Below are 7,177 nucleotides of genomic sequence, written 5' to 3' on the forward strand. Positions count from 1 at the left end.
CACGAAAGAAAAATGGACCAAAAATTAACCATCCAGAAATGCGTTATTGGACCTGGGGAACAACATATCAAAAGATGGCGGGACACTTTTTCGGAAAGTCTTGGCCAGTCACGCCCTGGGCCGACTCTGGAGGGCGGGACATTTTTATCCTTGCTGGACCAAAATCCCATATTTTCCAGAGGTGTTCCCAGACGGCCTAGCTACCATCCAGCGTGGTCGCCGGATTTTGTTCCACGAAGGTTACGGAGCTGCAGCCCTCTGCAAACGCCCCAGAGCGCGGTACCCGAGGCACGAAAGAAAAATGGACCAAAAATTAACCATCCAGAAATGCGTTATTGGACCTGGGGAACAACATATCAAAAGATGGCGGGACACTTTTTCGGAAAGTCTTGGCCACTCACGCCCTGGGCCGACTTTGGAGGGCGGGACATTTTTATCCTTGCTGGACAAAATCCCATATTTTCCCGAGGTGTTCCCAGACGGCCTAGCTACCATCCAGCGTGGTCGCTGGATTTTGTTCCACCAAGGTTACGAAGCTGCAGCTCTCTGAAAACGGCTCAGAGCGCGGTACCCGAGGCACGACCGAAAAAAGACCAAAAATCAACCATTGTTTTTAACAATAGTTGAAGCGGTAGCCGAAAAAAAACTGCAAAACATATAAAAAAACGGGATTTTTTTTGTATGAGTTCCAGAGACTCTACTCTTTAATTTGTCGCGCAGCACACAAGTTGTGGACTCAGAGGAGCCGAGATTTAAACGCATTTTTTCAAAATTTGAACCAAAATGGGCGAAATTTCAAAATTGTCGGAGGAAAGTCATCTTGGACACTTTTCCGGGTGAACTTGAAAACGGAATAACGTGTAGGCCGCGCATCTGACGCTCTGGATGGGCTCATCGTCAGTTGACAGTTCCACATCAAGCCAGTCGTCCCCCTCCGATTCGATGTCTCTCAGGTCTTCTATCACTTCAGTGTCTTCTAGGAAGGGTAGCTTGCCCGCTAAAAGATAGTTCCCCCCATTGTCTGAAGTGACGGAGAAAACACTTTTTACAGAGATGTCAAACTTGCGAAGGATACGAAGCATTGTGTTCTTCAGGTGCTCCGCCGTCGACTGTAGATGAAGTTCCTGAATTGCCAAAGTCCTTACAACAGTCTTTCCATCCTTGACATATTGAGCATTCACACCAATAAAGTGTCGGTGTTTCTTCGAGCAGCCGTCCACTTGTAAGGACAGCATACGGCCATCCACTTCTTCAGCCAACAGTCGTCTGACGCGGGCAGCAAGGCCAGCAATTTTTGTTGGTGTCACGTTGGGACTGATAGTTGGTCTGCAAAACAGAGGAAAAGGCTAAATAAGTTGGTTGTGCACTCTAAATGGAGAGAGACAATTTTTGTACCTAGGTTAAATTTGACCTTGAGCACATTTTTATCAGATATGAATTTGTATTTAGGAAGGTATAAGTTGTACCTCGGCTAGGTGCAAATGCTTTGTTTTTATGTAACTTAGATACAGTTTTGGACCTCATGAGACCGACCTCGTCGTCCGGGACCTCTAATACCTGCCTGGGACCTGGGACGTCGGCGACCAACTCAGGGGCGTATGAAGGGTGCGGGCGGAGCACGGGGAGAGCCCCCCCCCCCTCCCCTCCCCTCCAGTGCGCTACCTGAGATGTAGGCAATTTTCGCCACGAAACCCCTGTTTATGGGCAACCGGCCCCGTCTCCCCCGTCAGTTGGACATTAATCTGCGCCTGGACCCACTGGGGACCTAGAGTAACAACGCTCGTCGTTAGGAACCCAGAATTCGTGCCTCGGACCTCGGCCCCGCTACATTTCCCCGCAATCGGTAATCGCCCCCGATGAACGGTACTCGTACCCGAGCGACATAACCCAAAACCGAGTATTTAGGCCCTGTGTCATGAGGGGGGAGGGGGAGGGGGGCGGCACCACGTCCGATGGTGAGTACATACCCTAGGTAGTCACCACACACCGGATCGTCCACACCGGCCGCGCGGCCCCCGCCCGGCGGCCTCGAGAACGTGGTACCCGCGAAGCGCGCGAAAACGGACAAGAAACTTTGGCAACGATCCGCCTATAGTTCCGCTTGTCGCACAGCGGTCCGTGGGTGCTCGTTGTGATCGGAAGAACCTATACTTTTATTTGAGACGCGAACTGGTGAAATCGGTGACCTGACCCACCAAAATGGGACAACCTAATCGCCAGTCTGCATTTACAGTCCGCCGCAAACTGGAGAAGGCTCAGCGATGATGCTCTTCGCTGTCAAAGCTAGCCTCTAAAAGGTTTGTGGATATGGTGGATGAACTCACCATCTCTCCTCTCACCAGACAAATAGTCAGAGCAGAAATGGTCAACATGAAGCGTCCAAAGAAGAAACGACTTTGGACGCTAAATGACAAGCTTTCTGCTCTGGCTATATATAAGCGAAGCACCCGTGCATAAAGGTTTTTACGAAGTTACATGATTTTGCCATCAGAAACCACTCTTAAAAATTTACTGCAAGCTGTGCCATTAGAACCAGGAATCTCCAACACCTTACTTGAATTATTAAAGACGAAAATTGCTAAAATGTCTCCAGAAAATAGAAATTGCATGGTAGCTTTCGATGAAGTGTTTTTACGAGGACGTCTGTGGCACAATGTTGGCAAAAATAACATCACAGGTTTTGAAAATTATGGCCACAGGGGTTCCACAAATCGGATTGGAGACCATGCCCTTGTTTTTATGGCTCAAGGCCTCCATGACAAATGGACCTTTCCAATTGCCTACTTTTTCGTTTCTAAAACATGTCCCACCACCATGCTAAAACTTCTTATTCAAGATGTTGTGAAGGCCCTCTTGGCTATTGACTTAAATGTCTTTGGTACCATTTCAGATCAAGGTCCTACAAATAGGGGAGCCATATCTGAGCTGAAGAAGGACAGTGGAGATTCGGTATTTTACTGTGTAAATGATCACAAACTAGTGCATGTGTGGGATATGCCTCATATATTGAAAAATGTGAGGAACAATTTATTGTCTAGCAACTTGGAGTTTGGTGAGGGCAAAATAGCCAAATGGCGCCACCTGATAGAATATTTTAAACTACATGAAAGCCTGCATAAAATGTCCCCTTTGACTTACAAACATCTAAATCCTCAGGGCAGGGATAAAATGAAAGTTTCTTATGCAGCTCAAGCTCTCAGTCAATCAACTTCAAACGCCATAAAAACTTTTCATGCTCTATCAAATAATTTAGCTCATTGCTTACCCCTTGCAGAGCTTTGTGCTGATGTAGATTTCTACTTTGATTTGTGCAATGGGCCAAGAAATGGCGAAAAGGTGAAGGAAGCAAGAGTAAATGTCACAGAGAATTCCCTGCACCAGGTTGAATGGGTTAGAATTGAGAGAAGTCTGCAGCAATGGACTTACATTAGAAAATCTGATGGGAAAAGGCATGTTCCTCCTTGTGTTCAAGGCTGGATGGAAAATGTGAAAAGTTTTCGTGTGTTGTGGTCTAAAGCTCGAACTGCTGGTCTCAAAGTTCTAAAACTTCGTCACCTAAATCAAGACCCTGTTGAAAATTTATTTTCTTTAATCAGACAGTGTTGTGGAAGTGCAACTGATTTGACTGAGCAGACGTTTACGTCTGCTCTAAAGACATCACTGGTTACAAGATTCATTTCGCATAGTGTTCGTGACAAAAATTGTATAGATGATGAATCGTACTTCATTGGTGATCTCAAACAACTAATTCTCGCTTTACCATCATCCCCATCTGCAACAACACCGCCCAATCAAGAAGAATTTTTAATCCGCGGGGATTGTCAAAAGAGCTCCACAAGACTAGATGTAGCTAGTGATTTGAGGAGACAGGGCCCCACTAAAATCTGGGCCTCAATTTTGAACAACTTATCTGATAAAATTAAATGTAAGGGTTGTCTTTTAAAATTAACTACATCAGAAAGAAGTCGTGACACCCTATTTGCCTGCAATGCCATGCCTTCCTTAGAAATGTTTCCTTCTGCTGCACTAGTAACAGTATTTTTAGCTGCTCAAGCCAGCTTTGAATCCCAGTGGAAGAGAATTCTTCACAAACCCCAGGTCCTTGACCATGTGATTGCTGTGTGCAAAACTGATGTCAGTTGGAATCACTTTCTCTGTGCAGAGCATGAGAATGGGTCATACCTGAACTTGTTGCTGGAAACAACTGGCCAGCAGTTGATCTCTCAAAAGGTGAAGCAAGTTAATGCAAAGCAGAAAGAAAAGGTGGTGAGGAGAACTCGACAAATTGATGGCAAGGACCAAGATGGCTTGCGAACAAATGAGGAAGCTGCTCAACTCCATCACCATGACCTGCAGTTACTACTTCAAGGCCAGATTTCTACTGAAGGTTGTGTACAAATCATGAACAATTTCTGTGTTTGTATGGTGTGGTTTGGAGTTCATGTCCTGTCACCACCAGGAATGATTTCTTGGTCTCATTGAAATTGCCCATCCATTTTTGTTCTGGCACATAATTCATGTTGTTGATATGTGGCTCATCTGTGGTCTATCTATATGGTTCGTCTCCTGGAGAAATTTAGGTGTTGGAGATTTCTGGTTCCAATGGCACTTTCCGAGGTAGATTTAAATCTGAAGTAAATAAATTTAAACTCTTTACAAACCCATTGGCAACCTGATCATCTGAAGAAGTCTCCTTGCTAATCTGATCTAGTGAAAGGGATGACTGAGGCTGAACAGAAGGGCTTGCTATTGAAGAAATAATAATCTGCTGCTCAGAACTAATACTGCTGCTGCCAACTAACACCTCATTCCTGTAGACCTCAGATAAAAGAGTGTGCAAGGATTAGCAATAAGTAACACATAACAATGTTTAACGAGTACTTCAAACACTTTAATTTCCCATAAAAAATAACAAGCAGGCCCACCCTTCTGCCAAACGAAGTTGCCAGCTCCACTTCGCTCCGCCGGCAACTCCGTTCAGCAGGGGCCGGGCCTGCTTGGCCTGCCAGGTCGGGCCTGCGGCCCGACCATTTCTATCACACCATTTGCTGAAGAACATGATCGAATGATGTCTTTGAGTTTGCCCCAAAGACTCGAGAAAGTGATGTACCGGTGAAGCACCGCGACTACAACCCACCCTTCTGCTTAGAAAACGATTTTTGGGGGTGGGGGAAGAATTTCCTTCCTATTTTGCGGTTTTTAGGCCTTTTTGTACAACTTATTGTTCACTATGGCAATTTTTAGCTTATTTTCGTCAAAAAAGACCCTCTAGCGCCTAAACGGTTAGAGATAGAGCAAAACGGACGAAATTTTCGCCCACGGGGCTCTACTCTGACGAGTTACCCCGTAAGAGAACATAATCAGAAATTTCCTTTTTGGGAGAATTTTTGAACCTTGGATACCCCCATTCACACCCTTAGGGGTGGTTGCCAAGATTTGCCGTAGGCGTTTCGTTCTCTAGGAGTGGACCTTAATATACCCTGAAAATTTCAAGTCTCTAGCACATCGTCTCTAGTGGAACAGACGAGGCAGATTGCACACACTAAAATGAGAGTAACAATGTATAATTAACCCATCTTTGTCAAATGTCTGCTTCACGGAAAAATTGAACTTACTTTCGTCCTCTGTGGGTTCCTGCAAGAGCAAAAGTACATAATTGATTATTCAATTCATGGAAATCAAGTTTGCAAAATATCCTTTTAGTTGACAGCTCTGAAAATGTCCACTAGGTACCTGATTATTTTTGTCGGTTGGGTTTCTGTTGTCTTGTGGTCTGGCTGCTGAGAGTAAGCCTGTTTGTGGCCTGCAAATCTTAAAGTTAATCATCATTTGCTCAATGCAAGTGGTAGCTTAAGCAAGCTGTTCACCTATAAACATGCGCCCTGGACAAGGAACTAGAAGGAAACTTACCTTTGTCTGTTTTGGTGGCGGGTCGTCCTGATCGACATGATCATTTTGAGCAGACCCTGCCTTCCTCTTTGGTGCCTAGTAATAAACAAGTAATTAGCACCAACATTTTTTAAAACATGCTCAGATTCAAATTCTTATGCATTAACTCACAAGTCTTAGAGTAGATGTTCCTGGTCTCTGCTCATCTTGTTTGTTAGCTCTTGCGTCGATCTTTTTCTGGAGCAGACAGAGAATACCCTTTAATTTACCAGCTAAGTCTGGTTAGATAATTAACAGATATACAGTAGCAGTGATGTCATACCTTAAGTTCAGCGAGACTAGAAAGCTGTACAGTATTCTGTTTCTCGACAATGTTATCCTGCAAAAGAATAAGTAGTAGGATAGAATTGACCAACAGTTACTTGCCAAGGTAAGAGTAACAAAAATCACAATGGATTTTATTATTGCTTACATCTTTACTGATGAAGCAATCACAATCATTGCCTGATTCCCCCTGGGAATCATCTCCTTGAGAATAAGAGGACACCTCGGTTACAGTGGTCTGAAATAATGAAAAACATTTAAGAGATACAGATGAAAACAAAGACAAAAGCTGTACAAGCTGCAGTATACTTACATTATCGAGGAAGCCTGTTGCCTCTGCGGGCAGCTGGTAAAAAAAAATTGCATTAGATCAGAATTTTAGTGATAGAGAAACAAAATTAATAATAAAGCTGAGGAAAATGCGAAATCTCCCTACCTGCATCTTGTTGAGGGTCGCAATGACATCTGCCACCATTTTTTGAAGTTTTTTGAACTCAGCACTAATGGCTGTAGGTATTAGATCATTCTTCTTGTCAACATCTTCCCGAACCATATTCTCCATTTTATTAAAAGAACATGTAATAGTGGACTGCAACTCCTCAATTATTGCTGACTAGAAAAATAAATTTGAATTGGATCAAAATTTCACAGGTAGAGCAACATAACAAGAAATAGAGCTTAGATAAAAAAAAATTAAATGCCTACCGGATTTTTGATAAGGCACTCTTCAAACCCTGCAATTTAACTTTCTACTTTACGGAACTGGTCAACAACTGTTTTTTGTACTGCATGGGCAACTTGGGCCGATATGTGGCCAAATTCTTTTTGCACAATGTCCTGAACTTTATCCTGTAACTTTTTTTCCAGTTTAGTAAGATCACTTGCAATAGTGGACTTCATGTCCTCAATTATTGTTCCCTGAAAAAAAAAAAATTGCATTGGGTCAAAATTTCACAGATAGAGG

General features: G+C 43.7%; 1 long non-coding RNA gene across 1 annotated transcript; it reads right to left on the reverse strand.

The window, feature by feature from the left end:
* Positions 1-5,883: 5,883 nt before the first annotated feature.
* LOC127750794 (uncharacterized) lies at positions 5,884-6,276 on the reverse strand. Its single transcript, XR_008011847.1, has 3 exons — positions 6,212-6,276; positions 6,061-6,126; positions 5,884-5,985 (listed from the first exon to the last, which is right to left on the reverse strand). It is a non-coding gene; the product is annotated as an uncharacterized LOC127750794 (long non-coding RNA).
* Positions 6,277-7,177: the final 901 nt, after the last annotated feature.

The sequence above is a fragment of the Frankliniella occidentalis genome, unplaced genomic scaffold (assembly GCF_000697945.3).
Source record: "Frankliniella occidentalis isolate FOCC.00 unplaced genomic scaffold, Focc_3.1 Scaffold262, whole genome shotgun sequence".
Classification (NCBI taxonomy): Eukaryota; Metazoa; Arthropoda; class Insecta; order Thysanoptera; family Thripidae; genus Frankliniella; species Frankliniella occidentalis.